Raw genomic sequence first — 21,812 nt, 5'->3', positions numbered from 1 at the left:
ATGAACCCTACCTTCATTTAGGGATCATCCCATTTATAGCTTTTACATGACACTGAAGAAAGCATCACCTAGTGAGTGCCTACAATGACTTCTGGCACCACCCTTTGCATTTAGGATGTTTATTTAGGAGATGAGGAAAATGTGACTCAGAGAGGTTACGTAACTTATCCCAAGTCACACCGCCCAAAGCGACAGAAGCAGGGTTAAGAGACATCCTGAGTGACTTCACATTCCATGTAGCTGGCACCATCAGGCACCGTCTCGGAAGTTCTCTGGCCCTGAATTCCGCCCCCATCACCCCCGCTGAGGCAAAGCAGTAGTCGGGACGGTGCCTTTGCCAGTTAGTTCAGGATGTCCAAAATCAGCCTGGGAGCCCAAGCTGGATTTCCAGGCTTCACACGCACTGTCTGCCTGTCTTCCATCACGCTGTAACAACCCTGCCTTGTCCATCATCGCTTTTCCTTCTCTTGCTTCCTCTAATTTCTCTCCATATCCTTTATGATGAGCCATTGCAAAGAGAGTGATTTACCGTCTCTACTCTCATCTGCCTAGGGTTGGGCGCGGGGGGGGGGGGGGGGGGGGGCGGGGAAGGCAGAATTAAATTGGTTGGAGCACTCCAGGAACCTGTTTCTGACTTCAGCCCCTCTCATTTACCCAGTGATGCTTCATGCTGTGTTCTAATGGCATCGTAATGGGCAACTTAATCTGCCATTAAACTGACTCTAGAAGCACCTTTTGCAGGATGCCTTGGCTGTTGGTCTCCTTGCTGAACCACGACAACTGCATGTTAGGGCCTGTCCTGAGACTGGTCGGTGTCCTAGGAGGAAGGGCTTTCTTTTTTCTGGGGTCGCAGACTCCAACATTGAGGGGGCCAGAGAGGGAATGCAGGTAAGTAAGTGAAGCTGGTGCTGGGGACTCCGGGCCTCTGTCTAAAGGGGCCGTCCCAGCTCAGCAGCCCAGACTGTTGACTTGGGGGATTTGGGCCCAGATCTCCCAATTTCTCAATACAAGCCAGGAATGCAGAATCTTATGTATAATCTCCCCCGTTTGAAAATGTCAGCATCTATTTAAAAACATTTTTTAAACACTGGGCAGGCCAAATAAAACATGTCAGCTGGCAGCTTTGGTCCCAACTGTGAACTCCGTCTCAGAGAGACCCACAGACTCCCCACTGCGTCCTTCCTCGCCCCAGAGACTTCCTACAGCTCTGCTCAGCATGGATAAGAAAATAATAAATCGGTCACTTCACTATCCAATTAGCAGCCAGGGCACATTCCTTTCTCTCCCCGCTGGAGGAAAAATAAACAAACAAACAGGAAAATCCTGCCCTGTTTTGATCTGGATCAAGCCAGCCATGCTACCACCTATTTGCTGCAGTCTGGGGCTTGAGTTCTGGAGACAAACACAGGCCTCTGCCCCCAAGGAGCTCCTCTTACATACGGGTCCCAAGTGCCAAACCACAGCCACCCACCACAAGCCATAGATACTTCCCCAGCGGGCCCCTCCGGAAAGGGGACTTGGTGCCGAGGCAAAGCCAGGGCTGCGAACCAGTGACAGTGAGCCTGGGCGTGTGGCTGGCCCGGGGGCAACGTTGTCAGGGTAACTGCAACTTCCAGAACCATCTCCATCCCTTGGAGACCTCTTCTTTGGAGCTCAGGGGCTTTCTCTCACAGGTTGTACTCCATTGCCAACATCCCTGCAACAGAGTCCCTTAGAGTTCCGAAAAGGTGCCATTCTTGAGATGCAGTGCACCGTGTGAACCCTGGGGCCAGACCGCCTGGGTCTGTCTGTCAGCCTTCCGCTTAGTATCTGCATGCACTTGGGCAAGACACTAGACTCTTCAGGGCCTCAGTTTCCTTATCTGTACAACGGAGCTGATAGTTGAACCGACCTTGAAGGTGAGGATTAATTGAGTTAACATATATAGGACATCCACAGTAGTTCCTGGCACATAGTAAGTACCGTGTAAGTGTGAGGTATTATCACTATCGTTAACTATTGTAATAGGAAGAATCTGTTGTCCCCTCAGCTGAGAGAAGGAGGGCTCATCCGTCTATTGGCGCTCCTGTAAGATATGAACCGATGAGCTCTCTTGGGAATGCCAGACTCCTCCTCCATTTTACCACATTCTCTTCCCTCCCCCTCCTCCTCCTCCTCTGTTGAAATTCTACCCAGCTTTCAAAACCCACCTCTAATATTATTTCCTCCTCCTCACCAGATAGAGTGATCTTCCCTTTCCTCTCAACTCACTTTCTACTTTATTGGCAGGGAGACTAGAGGACTTATCACAGTTTACCTTAGACCGGAGCTATGTGTGGATATGTCTCATCTCCCTGGAGCCAGTGACCTCATCTTATCCTTTATATCCACCGTAGCACTGTGTCTTCAACATAATAGGTGGTAAGTCAATATTTGCTAAAGATATGTTAAATGCATGCATGAATTAGATTCCCTGAAATAACCAGGGAGATTCAGCCAGAGTCAGTCTGAGGTTTGAGGGCTGAGAGCGCTCAGAATGGATTTAGACTCAGCCAAGAGAATTTCAGGAGCTATCAATTATAATAAGAATAATAACAATAATTAAAAAAAATGGTAGCATTTATTGGGCACCTGCCACGTGCCAGATGCTGTTCTAAACCATTTACACGGGGTATCTTCTGGAATCCTCACAACCATCTTGTGAAGTTTGTTCTGCTTTTGCCATCGCCCTATTCTAGGTGAGGATGCTGGGGGAGGATGCTGGAGTAATCTGCTCAAAGACCAACAACTGGTCAGTGGCAGAGAAGGGATGTGAACCAGGCGTCTTGGTTCCCATGGAAGCGGACCCTGAAACTGATATCTGAGAGCCAAGAGTTCATCTGGGAGGTGGTCCCAGGCAGCGCTGGAAGGGAATAGGGAAGTGAAATAGGGAAGGAAGCCAACGGAATGCATGAGTGCGTAGGGTGCCTCTGTGGGCAACTGGGGCTCAGTCCTGCTGGGGACCACAGGGAGACTATGTAGAACATGCTTCAGGGACGAGGAAGCTGCGGGGGCAGTTGGTATTATCCACCAACCCCCATTCATCTTTGTTTGGGGCTGCTGTCAGGGGCATCATCCCTGGGCACCCCCAGCCATGCCCATCTGTAAGCTGAGCATACTCCTGTGGGCACAGAAAGCCCCAGATCGGTGTTTGTACAAGGCAGCGGTGAGTGCCAAGGGGTGTGGGACGGGACGAGGGGCTGCCATCATCTTTGACACCAGGACAGGCTGATTCGAGAGCCGTTCTTCTTTCCATCTAGGCCAGTTCTACTCATGAAAAGGCTCAGAAAGCCCACGCTTCCTGATACTCTTGTCTGGGCAGCGGATGTGTCCTCTGTGGGTATTTTTGCCAGTTTTGAGTATTCCCATGATTAGTTCCATCACCTTGGGGTCCTACTTCATATTTCTTAAAACATACACACACGTATCACAAACATAAATCTGCAGGACGGACGATTTCCATTTTCGAAGAAGTAAATAAACTTGGAAAGGTTAAAGGAGCTGGCTCAGGGTCACATGGATCAGTAGGCAGGTGCAGACCTTCGCTCCTACAGAATCAGAAATGGGGTTTTTAAAAATTCATTCATTCATTCATTCATTCATTCAGGTGAAAATATTGGCCTCTTGACTGGCCTGATAAATATTAGAAATAAGCTCTCGTGGCTGAGGTGAAATTCAAGACACACGGGCTGGCTGAAATCCTTTAGAAATATGTCACCCAGATGTGCAAAAATGGCCACTTCCTTAATATTATTTTAGCACACGGTGACAGGGGAAGACAACTTCTAGCCAAACAGCACGAGGCCCACTTCATTTTGCCTCTTGCCTCCCCCAGAGAACCCTCTGGTAGGCGGCCCAGACCAGAAGTAAAGAACACAGGCTCAGGACACACACAGGCAGGGACCCACACTCTACTTTGGTGGGTTGTGAGGACCTCAGATGGGGGTCGCCCATGGCTCGGAGGTCTGGTTTCCCACTAGTCAAGTGGATATAAACAAGAGCGCCTATGTCCTCATGTTGCGGTGGGTATTCAATGAAGTACACACAGACGGTGTTGGCCCACTGCCCAGGTGCCAATGGGCCAGAGACAGTGTGGTTGAGGGACAACTCCCATGCTCTTTCACAGTGTTTATATGGAGCAGTCGCTGATGAAGCTGGAGGTGACGAGGGTGAGCCATGCCCTGTACCACTTTGTTCCTGTGTTTTAAAGAGATGGACTCTCTACCACACATAAAAAGAGTGATCCACTATTATTTTATTAACAAGCGAGCACAAAACAATTCATATGACCTATTTTGTTGCGACCACCCCTCGGTGTGAGCATTTACGGAGGCATTTAGTGATTGTGCCTAGTGATTTTCTTAGGGCCAAGTTTACAGACCTCCCTGAATTCTTATACCCTCTTCATGAAAACACGTGGATGTCTCTAAGGGGTTTAAGCCAATCCGTGTGTGGTGAATGCCTTTAGTTTCACCAAAGAGAGCACACTTCTAATATTCATGAGGCTAGTCAAAGGTTCATATTTACACACCAACGACCTCATTTCCAACATTCCGGATGCTAAGGAGCAAAGCTTTCGTTGTTACACAAGATGTGGGAAACAAAAGGCCTTGTAGCAGCCCTCTCTAGAACAAGCCTCTTCGGCCTTTCCTGGACCGCACGTTCTTGACTGGGCTGCTCTCGGTACCACTGGGTATGGATACAGCACTCAGAATGTCACACTAGATCTGTGAAAGGACATTCAAGAAAATGAGAGACATCCTAAGCCTGGAACAGAGTTAGCATTCAGTAACTGATAGCAACGAATAGCTCTTAATATCAGTATTGGGACAGGATCATCCCACATCGCTACCTCTGCTCGACCTCTTGGCCAGCTTTGACCCCCCAGTGTGCTCTATTTTCAAGAAGAAAAGGCCAAATCAGTGAAAAACTAAGAGACCATAGAACCTCCACCCAATTAGCACTTGCAAAAGCTAAGATCAGGACGTCTGTATTTCCAAGGTGCACCATTAGGAATAAGGAGTGGTGCGTAGGGCGATGAGCTATCCAAATCCCCCTTCAGGAGGGAGGCACTCAGGCTCCCAGCTGCTGGGAGAGCTCCCTGCAGATGGCCCTTAGCTGTCACTGCTGTAAGGGGATTGTCTTGGCCAGAGAGAGCTGCCTCCTCTCCAAAGCCTTGCTCCCTTCCATGGGGACTGTGTCTAATACTGACAGACACGGGGGCATCAAGACACTCTCCCCACCCCCGACTCCAGCTCCAACTCAGATGACTCTGAAGGTCATTCCCAGGCAAGAATTCCCTGCAGAGGTGGTTGAGGCCTTCTTTGTGACTGCATTGCAGCTCTATTTTACCCTCTGCCCGATTCTCCTCCCCCTCCCTTGCCTCCTCTCCCCTTCCCTCCCACAGATGTTGCCTCCTGCTTACCAATCCCCACCTCAGAGCTGCCCCCCAGGGGGAACCCAATATGCAAAAGGGAGACGGGAAAAATTGAGCTGCACCACAATTTATGGTATTCAGAATTCAGATCTGGGGCTCATGGCAGGTCAGGGATCCTGACGGTCTTCAGGGAAATGCCAGGAAAAACCCCTGAAGCCTGGCCCCCGAGGGTCAGCACGTAGAGGCAGGGATTTCCACTTTTCCATGCTTCTTCCAGTAAATAGCTGGGTGAAACCAGATTCAAACCTCAAGCCCACCTATCTCTGGAATCTCTCCCTTCCCGGCTTTCTTTTCAAATGTTTTTCAAGAAACCAAGTTCTCAGGAGTGAGGCTTCAAGTGCAAATGGATTCTGTGATGCTCAGAGGCAAGTGGGGCATCGTAGAGCCTTACAAGTCACTGGTCCAAGCCTGTTACTGTCAGCAGAGGAAACCAAGGCCCAGAACGGGGGAGAGACAAGCCCAAAGTCTAAGTGATGGTGGTAGAGTTGGGACAGAACCCTAAATCTCCCAGCTCTGTCCAGAATTTTCTCATCTACTTAACTCCACTGTGAGGAAGGCAGAAATGGAGGGAGGGAGGGATGGGGAAAGGGGTAGAGCAGAGACTTTTACTCACAATCCCATGGCCTGGAGCAAAGCCCACTTCAATGATAACACAAGTGGCCACCTTTTATGGAGCCCATACTATATTAAGCACTTTGGCTCTTTTAGACCATAATCTCATTGAATTGTCACAATAACCCAATAAAGGTGGGTATTGTTATTATGCCCAGATTATAGGAGAGCGATCAGACTCAGGTGAAGTCATTTGCTCAGGGGTGCCCAGCTGACAATGACGGGACAATTTCATTTTGGAGTTCTCTCTCTTCCCTAGTGTAATTTGCTGTTCCCTGCTCTCTTTTTCTAGCTCTCTGGAGACTTAATTTCTTTCCTTGGTTTGTTACTCCTCTTCTCGGTTTCAGAACTACTAGAGGAGGAAAATTATCTGTCCTGTTAATGAGGGTTTAGGACTCTGGCAGCCTCAAACAGTGGGAGGAACTTGAGATCAGAAGGTTCTGGATTCAAATCCTGACTGTCACTTACTAGCTCTGTCCGCTGTCTGAGCCTCCAGCTCCCTACTGGTAAAATGTTAGGTAGAAAACTTGTGATTAATAAACACCTATATCCTACCAGAGCAAAGCCTTTCAGGCCCTCCTCTTCCAATCCGTCCTCACCCATGGAGTTAGGAGTCAAGATGGTCTCAGGGCTGATAATTACTGTAACAGGACGAAGTGTGAAGAGGGAGAAGGCAGTTGATATTCAACACAGTCAACCAACCGATGGCCATTGGCCTTGCCCTTGTAGCTCAGTTTTCCCATCTGTGCAATGGAAATGAAGATAACGGAACCTGCTTCTCAGGGGTGTGGTGAGGTTTGAATGAAATAATGTGTGGGAAGTGCCAAGCCTGGTACCTCACAAATGATCAATGAATAGTACTGTTATTATCATCATCCCAGGGACAATGGCTGGTGAGTCTCGAGAGTCAGCCCTGGACACAAGCTGTATCATGGAGAGGAATCTGGACTAATGGTTCTGAATCGTTAGCATGTACCAGAATCACTTGGAAGCATTGCTGACTTCATGGGTGTTTAGAGGACTCCAGGTTTTGTTCAATGCTTTGCTGTCACCTCCTTGAAATTCTTAATTTCTGAACAAGGGACCTGTGTTTTCCTTTGGCATCGGGCCCCACAAATTATGTAGCCAGTCTTGTCTGGAGAACTTATTAAAACACAGAAAAGTGAGCCAACCTCCAGAGTTTCTGATTCAGTAGGTTTGGGAGGTGAGCCCCCAGATTTTGCATTTCTAACAAGTTCCCAGGTCATGTCTGTACTACTGCTCTATAGACCATATTTTGAGAACCAATGATTGAGGCAGTGGCTGTGAACACGGGTTTTACATGAGAATCACCAGGAACGGGCCTGGGATCCACCTTTACCCGGTGGAGTAGAATTGTTCTGAGTACACTCCTGGCTTCAGTAGTTTTGAAAAGCTTGCCAGGTGGAACCTAATGGACAGCTGGGACCGAGAACCACAGGGTTACAGCAGAGAATCCTGACTTCCACTCAGGAAAAGGAACCCCTGAAGGCATTACCCATCCAGCCCCAGGACCCATCTAGACCCAATGCGGTGGGGAATCTCCAGAGAGGGGGCAAGGAAGCTGTGTGTTCAACACACACCTCAGATGATTCTTACCTAATGTAGGAAAAAACATTTGGAGTGGCATTCCTCACGCTTTAATGTTCATTAAACACCCCCAGGAAACACCTGGGATCTCGTTAGGGAACAGATTCTGACCCAAGTGGTCTGGGGTAGGGCCCAGGAATTTACATTTCTTCCTTCCTCCTGGGAAATGTTGATACTGCTGGCCCAGGGACCACACTCTGAGTAGCCCAGATCTAGGCAGGAGAAACAAGAAAGTGATGGGGTGGCTAAGATTTTGGTGACGCCATCCCCCAATTGTTCAGTCCAAGAAATTAGAAAGAAGGTAATGTACCTGTGCTTCTGCTGGAGCATAATGTCTTTCACTGGATGAAGCTCTATGTGACACACATTCCAAAAGAGAGTCTGAGACGTCCCCTCACAGTGCTCCCCTCGTTCTGCAAATAAGAACCTCAGTGCATCTGTAGGGTTTAAGAGGCCAATACTAACCCCCAGAGGAGTTCCTGTGCTCGATCCATCAGAGCCTGGGCCAGAGACATGGCTTCTATTCCTAGCTCTACCATTTGCTGAGTTTGAGACCTGGGAAGAGGTCAACACTCCTATTTGAGCTTCGATCTTCTCGGTAGTGAGAGCGGCATAATACCCGTTATTATTACAGCCTCTTCTACCGCTGCTTCTGGACATCAGAACATGAAAGATGTTTCGATAGCAAAATTCCACACCACACATTATGCCTGTTATTTCTGGATACTAGCAGGTTCTTATGTAACCTCTTCTCAACTTTCCCACACCTTCTATGGGACACAGACCAAGATGTGACATGCCTCATGGCCTTGGAATACTTTCCCTTCAATGCATCCACACACTTTTATTGAGCCCCCCCAGGAACCTACCAGCTGGGTGAACTGAAAATAGAGACATGAAGAGGCAGTGAGGACGCATGGCAAGCGAGACCAAGTTCTCTTAAAAACCTCTCCAAAATGTGGAAACCAGGCAGAGTTGCCCCAAGAGTGGGTGGGGAGGAGTGTCCGGGTAGGAACACCATGAACAGATGAGCTGTATTTAAGGGTTAGTAAGGATCCAAGCTGGTAGGATGTGATGTCAGAACAGGTCATCTTAGGGTCTCCTCCAGCCACCATGCCCCTAACCCAGCTCGCTCCTGCAGGGAAACTGAGGCTCCAAATAAGGAACTGTATCAACGAAGCAGCTTTCAGTTACAGGTAACAAACACAACAGTCCCACAGAAGCCTGAAGCACTGCCTAAGCCAGAGATGATTTTTTTTTTTTTTGACAACTGAAATGACAAGTGCCCAGCCCACCTGTAGGCCAAGCAGTCACCAGCAGATCTCCTTCGCCAGAGCGCCGTCATAAATTAATCTTTAATTTCCACCGCCGGGTCTGTGGTGCAGCTAATCACGACCACTAATTGCTACGACAAGCTTCTCCCTTCTCTTTTTATGTTACCATATTAGCCTGTTTAGTATGCTTGTGTCTGTTTATTTTATAGCCAGAAATACTTTTAATAGCCTAGTAAATTGAAAATGGACTTTACTACCATCTGACTTTACCAGAGTTTTACAACCATTCAATTAATGGTATCAGTAATCTTCCTTCATAATTAGGCGGTTAGTAGCTTTGTCAGTCACTGCTGTTAACTAAATTAGTACTCAGCATCCACCTAATCGTATTTTGGGGGGCTCCAAACGGGAAACCCTCAAGCTCAGGGGCTGCCAGGATGGAGTGCCACGATTAGCTGGCTGTAAATACCGCCTGCAAATATATGGTTTATTATAGTGATAACGGGCGTTTGTAGCTTACATAAATCTGAGCATTCCTGCTGACAGAGGAGAAATGGTTATCCCCGGTTGCTAGGAAATAGAGTTCCTGGGTCTCACATGCTTCACTGCTTTCTCCAGGCAGCTGATGGATTCTCTACACGAGGGGATGGCAGCCATTCGCCACCCCAGAGCGAAGGTAGAGAGCATCCAACGCGATGCCCCCTGTGCGCACACCCGGGGGGGGTCTCCTCGGGGCCAGAGGACGCCAGTGCCTTACAGCTGTGCAGGAAAGGCAAGCAGAGGAGGGAGCTAGAATGTGGGAACAATGATCTGAAGGCTGATTTTTAATGTCGGGAAACAATCACAGTCTCGTATGCCGGAGAATTTCTGCCAAATGTCATACTTTGAAAGGAGACAGATTGTGGAGGCGCGTGCGAGATTGGCAACTGGTAACACATAACCCAATGGTCCTATTTCCATATCTGCAGCAATTAAGGTTCCCCAAATGTATTTCAGTATTTAACCAAAATTAAGCGCCTCTGAATACATAAACAAATGCTCCCTGTTAGAAATAGCCCGACCCCAAATATTTCCCATAATTAAAAAAGCAAAAAGACTGTAATTTCATAATGCAGGCACATCTGAATGAAACTTGAGTAAATTATTCAGCTAGGTTTCTGACACTCTCCTGAATGTTCAGATAGTGGATTCCAAACACTGACAACTTGCTACCAGAATTCCATTGAAAAAAATCTGCCTATCTGCCAGCCTTCCAAAACTTCTGAATTCTGACAACACTTGAAACTGGACTGAGTTGTAGGTTCTTGGGATATCAAGAGGCCCTCACTAAAGGTTTGGAAAATGGGGTCTTATGGGAACAGGGGAAAGCAAGTGGATCTATCTAACTGAAAGCACAGTGATGGTTTAACTGACTTCAATCAGGAATTCAGTACCATAGAAGGGAGGTAAGGCCTGAGTTATGACCCCGCCACTGCCTATGACCAGCTACGTGGCCCTAGGTAACCTGCTCACCCTCTCTGGGCATGCTTTCTTCTTCACAAAATGGGGATAATAATATGCGCTCCAAGAATTGTTCTGAGGATTAACAGGTGTCAAATGATGTAAAGAAAGTACTTGCTGCAGGTTAGGGCTGCCACAAATGTTAGCTAGCATATCTACCTTCTTATCCTTTAAAGTGTCCTAACCACACTCCAGCCCTTTCCATTCAGTTCAGCAAAAGCCAAATTCTGCAAAAGACACAAAACTAAAGCCCTCTTCGCAATGCCATTCAGCTACTGGACTCTTTAATCTCCGGAGAAAAACAAAAACCAAAACCCTATAGTTTGGGGGAAACCAGGTCTTTTCTCAAATGTGTAAGGAGCATCTGAAATTCCTATCATGTGGGCCTCCCTCCCTAAAATGGCCTCTGGAAGCCATACACACGATGAGACTGAAGGTAACACAGAAGTCTGGACCGACTCCCTGGCTGACGAGACTTCTAAGGAGGCGATTTACACCGTGAGCAGTTTGCCAGGATTCCTCCAGTCCCAGCAAAATAAGAAGCATATTGGTGGACACAGACTCCTCCATCCCTGAAGACCGTTCCCTAATAGTTAAGGAGAAGTGACTCTCCCATCTTTGAGATGACAAAACATCTTGCTCACTCATAAGAAACTAAGGAAGTTCAGGGAGGTACAGGGAGGCAAGGGAAGGCTGGGGGTAGCCTGTAGAGGTGGGTGAGAACCCTAGGGTGAAGAGATTTAGAAATCCCTCGAATGGGGTAGGTTTTGATTTGGGAGCAATGGAAAAGCATGAAGGAGACTGAGGTGAGGTAAGGATGTGACGGAGCAGAACCCAAGGACTGAGCTGGGCAGAGTTCAGCCCGCCGAAGACTGTGGACAGGCTGGAAATGTGCCAGAGTTGTAGGCTATAAAGGTGCCCGCTGTGTGTGTGGTGGGGGAGGGGGGGTGGGCAGCAGGAGGCAGTCTGACAAGGGCTGATGGTGTAGGCCTGGGAGGACACAGCCTGTGAAAACCTTATGGGTACTCAGCTGTGTCAAGCTAAACCGAGGAATGAGGGTGTATACGTGTAATTTATGTACCTGTTTAAACCCAGAGCTTGCAAATAAATTTAGCTCCTGGCCAACAGCCTGAGCACGTGTGTTGGGCTGGAGGACTGCCATGGAGGACAACCAGAGTGGAAATTGAGAACAGATGACATCCTGTGCGATCACTCTTTGGAGAAAAGCCACCACCCACCACCACCACCATCCACTCTGCCATCAGCATCCACCCACCCAGGCCCGGGGAGCTGCTATTAGGCGAGGGTTCCTGGGACAGAACTTAGCCTCCCTCTCAAGCTGCTTTGTCTTCTTCCAAGGTCACATTTACCAACTGTGTGAACTTGGGCAAATCAGTCTCTCTAGCTTCAGTTTCCTCCCTGAAAAAATGGAAATGATAAAACTGTCTACCTTATAAGGATTAAATAATTCAATATATATGTAAAACACTTGGAGCTTTGTGTGACACTCCGTAAGTATGGTCAAGGTGGGGGGCTGTGATCATTACCATCCCAATGGCCAAAGAAAGCCTTTGGACCCTGCTCACTTCACAGTCATTCAGTGCCCACCTTCTAAGGGTTCCTGCAAAGGATACAAAGATAAACAACACACAACCTCTGTGTTCCAGGAGTTCCCCAATATTTGCATTTTAAACTGGAGCTTTTTAATAATTTAACCCCAAAATGGCAGAGAACTTTGAGGATTTCTTGCACCTTAGTAAAGCCACAGAATGTTCTGGGCAAGACTTTTGGGCAACTGTTGCTTCTTCATCCCCCAAATGCCAGGAATTTCACTTTACCCTCCCGGCAACCCAAGGAGATAGGAACTATTATTGCCACCCCTGCTTTATAGATGAAAAAAAAATATATTGCTCTTTAGTTACACAACTAACAGTTACACAATTAATAAGGACAGAGGTAGGATTTGAACCTATTACCGAACTCCAGAGATCAATCTCTAGACCACTGTGCATTCTAATCTAATTAGATATGGATGCCCAGGCAAGGAGAAGGTGGTATAAATTGCGGCAAGACCAATTAAGGAAGGTATTTCTGAGAGCAGAGACTAAGACAAATGGGAGAGAGACTAAGACAGCCCGGGAAGAAGGTAACACTCTCCCTAAGTTTAACGTTTCTGTCTTGAAGCAAGAAATCAATGAAATAACTTCTCGACGTACAATACCCATTGGACACATGCCATTCCGCCTCTCCGGGGCCTGGAGTTCAGATGTTACTGCCTCTGATTAGCCCAGGAAAGCTTACAGCACAAGGACACCTTCTCACCAAATACCGAAGGAATGAAATGCTCTCTCCTACAACTCACTGGGCACCTCTGAGCACAGGGCAAGCTTTAACATGCCAACTATTAGACTGGTAATAAAGCAAGGTGATTAAACGCTTAGAACCTGGGGGTTCCAGTTGGTTGCAATTAGGAACAGGACTGCCTTCCCCCTGGGGTTGAGTTTGGAAATGAGTGGAGGTAATTCTGGTTGTCCTAATGGCCCACTGGGAGGCCCCCTTGGCATTTCGTGGGCAAGGGACAGGCTTGCTGAACATCCTGTAATGCATGTGACAACCCCTCTCAAAGCATCCCCCAAATATCAATCCTGGTGAGAAACCACGGGAGACATCTCCAGTTCCCAAACCCTCCATAGCCACCAACCATGGCCGTGTGGCTGTGCTGAGCAGCACCTCTGACTATAGACCTGGAGATGGTGACAGAGAGCCACCTACTCCCAGGTTCACAAACAGGGAGGTCAACTTTCCCTCTGTCTTAGTCTGCTCAGGCTGCCATGACAAATCACTAGAGAGTCAGTGGCTTAAACAAAAGAAATTTGTTTACTCCTAGTTCTGGAATCTGGAAAGTCCAAGGTCAAGGTTTTGCCTGATTTGGTTTCTGGCGAAGGGTCTCTTGCTGGCTCGCAGAGCACTGTCATCTGTGGGCTCCTGTGACCTCTTCTTTGTATGTACATGAACAGACAGGGGGCCAGCAGGCTGTGCGTCTTCTTAGAAGGGCACTAATCCTATCATGAGGGTTCCGCTCTGGTGACCCCTTCTAAATCTAATTGCCAGCCGAAGCTCCCATCTCCAAATCCCATCACATTGAGGGTTTAACATGTGAATGGGGGTGGCAAAATTCCTTGCTGGGCGGTCTTACTCCATGGCTATTTGAACCTTGCAGAAAGGGAAAATTACTCTGTTATTTTTTCATGCAAAGTCAAGAACTCAGGCTAAAAAGCAAGTAACTACGGGCCCCAGCCACAGAAGGCATTTTAGGAGATGGGCACTTAGAGGAAAAGAAAGTCAAGCTCAGAGAATTCTTCAAAAATACATGGAATGAAATACTGGTAAAAATTCGAATGGTTGTCCAGCACACACCTGTGGCATGGCTACCTGGAAATCTAGCCCTGTGGTGCTCATTTACTTTATGATTATTGAAAAGCTTGAAAGGGTGAATGTAAGAGCTTCCATTATGTCATTCCATGAAGTTTTCTTTTGAGAAGAATAGGGCTTGGGAGGGGGTCCTTCCAAAATCTGTGGCCTGTGATGTCTTCTGAAGGCTCTGGCCACGCCTTCCTGGTAGACCACAGTATCTTGTGGGCAAGTGTTCTCAATAAAATCTAAGATTCTACACTAAGAAGTAGTTCTTTTCTCTTTCTCAAATCCATCTGTCAAGATCCTGCATTAATACCTGGGAAGGTGGGGGGGTCTACTCATATCAGTCAGAATCTTGTTGTTTTCAAATGATGGCACCCCCATCCCCAACTTGCTTTGGCAAGAAACAGAGTTCATCACCCTGACATCAGAAAGCCCTGACATGCTTTGGCTTCAGGCACAGCTGGATCCAGACGTTTCGGTAACATCACCAGTAGGTACCGGCCCCTCTCTGCCTCTCTCCATCCCTTCACTTTACTTTCTTCTACACTGGCCTCGGGGCAGCTATTCCTTTGTGGGGGCAAAATGGCTACCAGCTGCTGCCGCTCGCTAGTGTGGAGTCCTCTTGATCTCAGCCACAAGCACCTCCTTCCAGAGAGTGTCAGCAAAAGTTCCAGGGAGGACTGCAATTGGTCCGGCTCGAGTTGGGGCCCCAAACCCATCACTGTGGCTGGGAGGCAATAGTACCTAGGTCATGGGAGCACTCCTTGGGTCAGTACCACTTGAACCTCATAACCAGAAAATGGGGGGTTGGAGCAAGCACTGGCAGGGCCCTAACCATAATTCCTGGCACTCACTGTTCCTACATCCATAGCTTCCCAGGGGAAGCTATGACTGGTGACTACCTGTGACTACCAGTGAGCGTCCACTAGAGAGGGATGCATGCTCCACCCATGCTCAGAGAGGGCAGAAGGGTCAGAGAATTAAGACCCCCAGGAGCAGCCCCCAACCAATGGCACACAGGAATGGATGGAAAATACCCCAGCTTCCTTGCCCACCCCTCCCTCAGTGGTACAACTCAGAGGTCTCCCGGGGTCCCCCACAGGACTCACTTTTAGTTGCCCATGATGGTGACTTGAACACACCCTCTATTGGTTTCTGGGTCCTCCCTGTTTCGCTTGCCCACTCTCCAGCTGCGGACGCCCACAGCCGTCTTCCATACGAACGACTATAGTCAAGTGCCAGTCTTCATGGTCTTCTGGGCGGACCCAATCTAAGGCAGGGATGCTGGGGATTCAAAATGCTCTCTCTGTAAGAGGGGGCTGCTATCGCTGAGAGGGCCTTCTTACCCTAGTGTTAGGGGTTCATATGTTTTTAAAAGTATATACTGTGTCAGTCCAGGTCCTCTGAGGAACAGAGGCCAAGATGGGATTAGATATATAAGATTTTCATTATGGAAAACACTCATGAGAAAAGGAAGGAGAAGAGGCAGGGGGAGCCTTCAGACCACAGCACCCATCTGACCCAGCCTGAAGAAGAGGATGGAAGTGTAGAGAAAAGCAGCCTAGGATGTGTGAAGACTAAGGAAGATTCAAGAAGGTTTAGAGCCAAAGTCAGCAGCAAAGGAGTCCGTATGTCCCAGGAATAAGTCGGCCCCAGTATCCCCGCTCAGTCACTGGCTGGGAGCAATCCGTGGGAAGCATGGCTTTGGTGTAAATGGATCTCAGAGCCCGGGAGCTGGGATCACTAGCCAGTTAAAATGGCTCACACCCAATGCAGCCACATATATTATTAAAGAAACCCCACACATTCAGAGAATTGAGATGCTCTGCTATACCTTTTTGAGTCTGAGCCACAGAAGGCCTATTTGGGGCTCAAATTAAAAAAAAAAAAAAATGCACAAGAGCCAGCAGAATCAGACCCCAGGGGCCATGGACATTGGTGGCATTAATGGTCCTGCAACAGAGTTGTGGGAGAAAAGCAAGCAGTGAGCAAAGCCCCATTTGGATGCAATGGCTCCCTGTCCTCTGTAAGCCATAAAGCAGAGCACATTGTTAGTGCAGCAGAAATCCCAATGCCCAACGGTTTTGTTTTGTTGTTTGTTTTAACAAGTACCTCTTTGAAAATAAATCTGATCAGTTTAATCTCAGAACCATTAAAAGTGATTAAAATCTCATCTTCTAGAAGCTGTTTCAGAAATCCCTAAGGCCTTTTTGTGCATTTCCTTAGAAACACAGTTCCCATCATGTTTGTGAGGGATGTTAGAGAAAGCAGCTCTTTGGAATCCACCCCCGCCCCCCCATCAGAAAGTCTGTGCTTCCTGCCAGCAGAGCACTTTTCATTCCCAAACCTGCCAGGGTGGTCCCCATAACTGCACAGTCCAGACCAGGGCTTGTCAAACTACAGCCCATGGACCAAATCAGACGCTGCTTGGTTTTATGAATAAAGTTTTATTGGAACACAGCCACACCCACCTGTGAATCCTTTGGCTGCGACTGCTTTTCTTCTACAAAAGTGAGTGGAGTAGTTGCAACAGAGAGTAGAGGGCCACCAAAGCCTAAGTTGTTTCTTACCTGGTCCTTTCAGAAAAAGTTTGCTGATCCTGATCTAGACTATATCCAAAAGGGAAGAGGAGTTGGAAAAATAGAGGCTATAGGAGAAAGTATGAGAAAAATATAAGAGAATTATAGAAGAGAATGGGGGGGGCAAGCAAATATATATTTTTTAATTTTTTTAAAGATTTTATTTATTTTAGAGAGAGAGCAAGCAAGTGAGTGGGTGGGGGGAGGGGTAGAGGAACAGAGAGAGAGAGAAGGACAAGCAGACCCTGTGCTGAGCCTGGAGCCCGGTGTGGGGCTCAATCTCACGACCCTGAGATCATGACCTGAGCCAAAACCAAGAGTCAGATGTGTAATTGACTGCCCACCCAGGTGGCCCAATAAAAGCATATATTTAAAAGACTGCATCACCCTCCTAGCAATCCAGTGAGGCTGACATGAAATATGAAGAAACTGAGTCACAGAGGGCTTAAATGCCTGGATCAAGGTCATAGGGTCGGTAAATAATGGACCCAGGATGGGCAATCAGAGAGTCAGTCTCTCTGACTCCAAATTCCATGCTTTTCAAAAACAAAACCAAACAAAGTCCGTGCTCTTCAACTTGATCCCACACAGAGAAGCCACTGTGTCATCAAGGGGTGACCCCAACATGAATTCACACAACAAATAAAAATATCCCCTCATATCGAAGTTCTCTGAATATTACATAACATTTACAGGAAGGCACCTTAAACTCTTAAGAAAAGCCGAGTGCTTGCTGCATCAGCAAGGCTCAAAGTGAAGTCCACCGGGGCTGCGGGCTCATCAAAACCCACTGTTCTGAGACACATGTAGAAATGTCAGAATTGCGACTGATGACAATAATGTCCCCTAGAACTAGGTCCACCTCTGAAACACATCATAAAGTGAATCCAGTCTGCCTTACAAGTCCTCGTCTTTCCTTTGGACAGTTCCCACAAGCGACGAAACACCTCTGGGCCTTCGCTGCCTCATCTTTAAAATGGGAATAACAAAAGGTAAAAATAAACAGAATGGGAATAGTTGGAGTACCTAGTCATAGGGTCGTTCTGCTCTGATTATCAAATGAGATAATCTACATAAAGTCTTGCCTCATGCCTGGGACAGAGCAGGTGTTCAATAAAAGTTACCTCCTTTGCTCCGGGCTGCCCCTGGCAATGCCTACCTGGACTTTTTATCACAAAGTTTCCAGATCTAGTGTTTTATCTTCTGAAATAAAACTTACCAGTCCCGTGCTCCATTCCTCAAAGCTTATTGTTGTTTTTTAAAGATTTTATTTATTTGAAAGAGAGCACCCAGGCACGAGCAGGGGGGAGGGGCTGAGGGAGAGGGAGAAGCAGACTCCCCACTGAGCGAGGAGCCCGATGTGGGGCTCGATCCCAGGAGCCTGGGATCATGACCTGAGCCTAAGGCCAAGCTTAACCTACTGAGCCACCCAGGCGCCCCTCCCTCAAAGCACTGATATGTTTTAAACGAATTACTTCCGGGGGAATGGGGAAGGAGATGGATGTATAGTTACTGTTTCTGAAGGCATGTTATCCTCCCGGGAAAGATATTCAATAATATATATGACCTGAAAGTTCCAGCAGTTTTTCAAAACCAAAATGTCCTGAAGCTTATTCATATTCCTCCCCGACGCTGTCCCCCACCCACCCCACCCCCGCCCAGCTCCAGGTACCTAGGAAAGCCAGCATGCGCCTGGGCTTCTCTCTGGAAGCAACACCCCGTTCACCTCCTCACCAGCCCGGCCTCTGCCCTCCCACTTCATTCCCACTGCCTCTGCCCCAATTCCTGTCACCAGGGCTCCCCTCCTCCACTTCCTGACTCCGGACTCCTGCCTCTCCAATAACTGACCCAGAACTGGAAGGCCCAACACGGGCTGAGTCAGGGCCTGCACAAAAACCTCCCACGGCTCTCGGGAGTCGGGGTCCCCGCATCTGGTCTGGGCACCCAGGGTCACTATGCCTGGCCTGGCTCCCCTGGCCAGCCTTAACTCCATGACCCTCACTACCGTCGGGGGCAGCGGTGTTGAAGTATCTGGCAAGGAGCCACAGGCACTGACCAAGCAGAGGAGAAGTCAGTGGGGCCCAGCATTAACCCTTTAATTTCTGGCTCCAGGAAAGGTCTGGCAGACGACACCGAGGGGAGCAATGGCCGCCTACCAACCAATACAGCACATTTGAACACCTGATGACTATCAGACTTTCCCGGGGCCAAACAGAACTTTCCATTCCCCTTACATGCCCTTCACACGCCTCTCTGCATTTACAAATCTGGTCCCTTTTCACAGACCACCTTAACTACCACGTTTGCTACATATGCCTCATAGACGTCACCTTTCTCTATTATTTTGAATTCCCATAGCATTTCCTTAATGTGCCTCTGTTCGGGCATAGCACTGCCCCCATCACAGGGCGGGTACCAGCATACGTGTGTTAGATAACCTGGATTTGCAAACTGACAACCCACAGCCTCAACTCAGCTTGCAGATACTTGCTAAACCTGAATTATTATTATTATTGTTTTTTTTAGCAAGAGAGTTCAGACTTCAAACCTCTGTGTTTCTGGCTTCTCTTGAGCCTGGGTGAGCAGGGCCATGCTGGGCTAATGGGGCTCTGATGGGCAGGGTCTGTATAGCAGCTGCCCCCAGCAAGGGGATGGAACTGTCCATTTCTCCACATGCCCCGCCCCCCCCAGCCTATTTCCTTTCCGTTTCTGGCCTGCTCCCTGTCAGCATTTGTTGCAGCCCTGCTGTAACAAGGCTGAGGGCAGAAAGCATCCCTTCTTAATCTTCATAGAGTGTGATGGTTAAAAGCACGGACTTGGGACCCAAACCAGTTAGGTTCCTGCTTCATGCTGCCACTCGTTAGCTGTGTGATTTTGGCAAGTTACTTAACCTTTCCCTGATGTGGTTTCCTTTTCTGTAAAATGTGAATAATAACACTGTAGTACCTGCTTTATAGGATTCTCGTGAGGGTTAAACATGTTAATACATATCAAGTACTTAAAAGAGTGCCTGGTGTGTAGGAAGAAATCCAATGTCAGCTTTATCCACTCATAAGAGTTACGGTAGAGGGAGTAGACTATTCCTCACAGAGCCCAGCATACTTAGTAGGCATATACAAGCACAGTTGGAGAATAAATGAAGACTTCAAATACTATGCACAAGAGCCTCACACAAACTCTGGGCTCACCCAGATGAAGGGCTGGTAAGATGGAATGCCCACCAACATGGGTAGCCCGTATGAAATATCAAGGGGCTACTGGACATCGCAGGGCTCCCTCAGTTTGGGCCTTTGGAAAAACATCTATGCATATATCCCAGAAAAATATTATTTTATTGAATGGTGGAGATCATAATGGTAATTATCCAAGTAGCAAATAGAGTTTCAATAAGATTGTCTGACTTCCAAACAGGGGCTCTGAACAATTTCCCTCTAGAGATGTTTGGGGACAATATGGTGGAAGGGAAGGGAATGGCTCGAGGTCTTGGTGTGGAAGTGCATCTGCACAGAATCTCCTTATTTTTACTCAGATTGTATGTTCGTTTTGAATAGCTGGAGGAGGATTAGCGGATGGAAATTATGGGGGAATTTAAATTTTCTCCCTGAACCAGACCTCTTCCAGGTTCAACTTGCAGTCTACATCAATGACCAGATAGATACTTGTTGAAGGAATTAAATAGTAATGAAAATAATACTGACATTCAAATGCAGAGAGAACAGATATTCAGCTTCTAGAAACATCCAGCTCTCTGCAAGGTCTCTCAAGAGGAAGATGTAATGGAGCACACCAGGGTGTTCTTGGCCCTATCCCTGAACTTATCGTTATGGATTCTAATTAAAAAGTGATTTGTTTCTCTATGGTGGATACTTTATGGAGGAGGTTTGGCTAGGTTCAAACCAGAGGAGGAGTGCTCCGTAAGGGAACTTTATCGTCCTAACAAAAGTCCAACAGCTGGAAGAGATTTTATACCCTTTCTCATTAAGGTAGATTTTTTTTTTTCTTTTTGGAATCCCTTCAGGAATGACCTCAGGGAGAATGATGTCAGTGAATCATCATCCCAGGGCCAAAAGTTCTTCCTTCTAACAACAAGACCCCAAGAACCCCATCTAGAACTGACCCGCCCAGACTTGGGCGCCTTTGTCCTCAGGCTGCAACTCAACCCTGACTTAGGGGAAAGGTGAGCTGGGATGGTTTGGAAAGCCCAGGTCTGGCATAGTCTGAAACTCATGTGATAACAAGTTCGCAGTCCCGAATTTGGAAGATCTCCAAGGAAATTTCTCTCCAGAGTACTAAAGGAAGCCAAGAGAGATTACAACATCTGGGACCACTGCTGCACATCTGAAGGTGATGATTGTTTAGGCAAGTGATTTACTGGTGACCTGCGGGGAAAACAAAGTCAAGCAGAGGAGGGGACTGACGTGGCCGGGGGGGGGGGGCGGGGGGGCAAGCCAGTAGAGGCTGTGTGTATGAATCACAACTGGCCCTGCGCCAAGACCAAGTACCTGTAGTGAAGTAAAGGGAAACTGGCAAAGAGAGCAGGGGAACCGGGTTCTGGTCCTAGCTCTGCTGTGTCTTTTCTATGTGACCTGACTCTAGCTGCTTCTTTGGACCTTGTTTTCTCCCTCTGTAGGATGGGAGGGAGGAGAGGAGGTCAGAAGTTAAACCTCAAATGCCTTCAGGGACCAAGCTGCGAATGTCAATGTGTGAAGGAGCTCGGGTGAGGCAACAGGGAGGCAGGGTCTGTTGGTGACCTCGATGATCGCAGTGCATGCTTCTGGCTAAAGGCTCTCAGGTGCGTGGCTATGAAATCACTGCTCTAGCTACCAGACCTCTGGTCCCAAGTGACCTTTGGACTATTACCTTCAGACCCAAGGACTGGCTGGTGCCCAGGGCCACATTCCACTCCAAGACTCTGGCATCTGAGATCCTCAAATGGGTCCAAGTAAAGACGCACATCACAGTCTTGCCTTAAATACAAAGGAAATGGGGTCAAGGACTGTTTGCGTTAAAAGTGTGGGCTTCGAGGCAATCTGGGCTCGAGTCCTCTGCTCGGTCACAAACGAGGAGTCTTGTTTGTACTTGCGACATTCAGTGATTTTGCAAACCGAAAGAGTTTCTTTAGGTTTGTGGAAAATTCACTTGGTGGCAAAGCTGATCTGAACTGTTTAGAGATATTACTTATACCAGCACATTTTTTTTTTTTCTGTAAAGAGCCAGACAGGAAGTATTTTAGATTTTACGGGTCTCAGCTGCTCAGGTCTGCCCCTATAGCATGAAAGCAGCCATAACAAGTGGGAGGGGCTGTGTTCTGATAAAATGGATTTACAAAACAGGTGGGATTTGGCCTTATGAGCTATAGTTTGCTAA

Source organism: Eumetopias jubatus, unplaced genomic scaffold (assembly GCF_037043125.1).
Source record: "Eumetopias jubatus isolate StellerSeaLion01/CBP00866 unplaced genomic scaffold, mEumJub1_p1.0 scaffold_1, whole genome shotgun sequence".
NCBI lineage: Eukaryota > Metazoa > Chordata > Mammalia > Carnivora > Otariidae > Eumetopias > Eumetopias jubatus.
Note: the sequence above shows the minus strand (reverse complement) of the source record.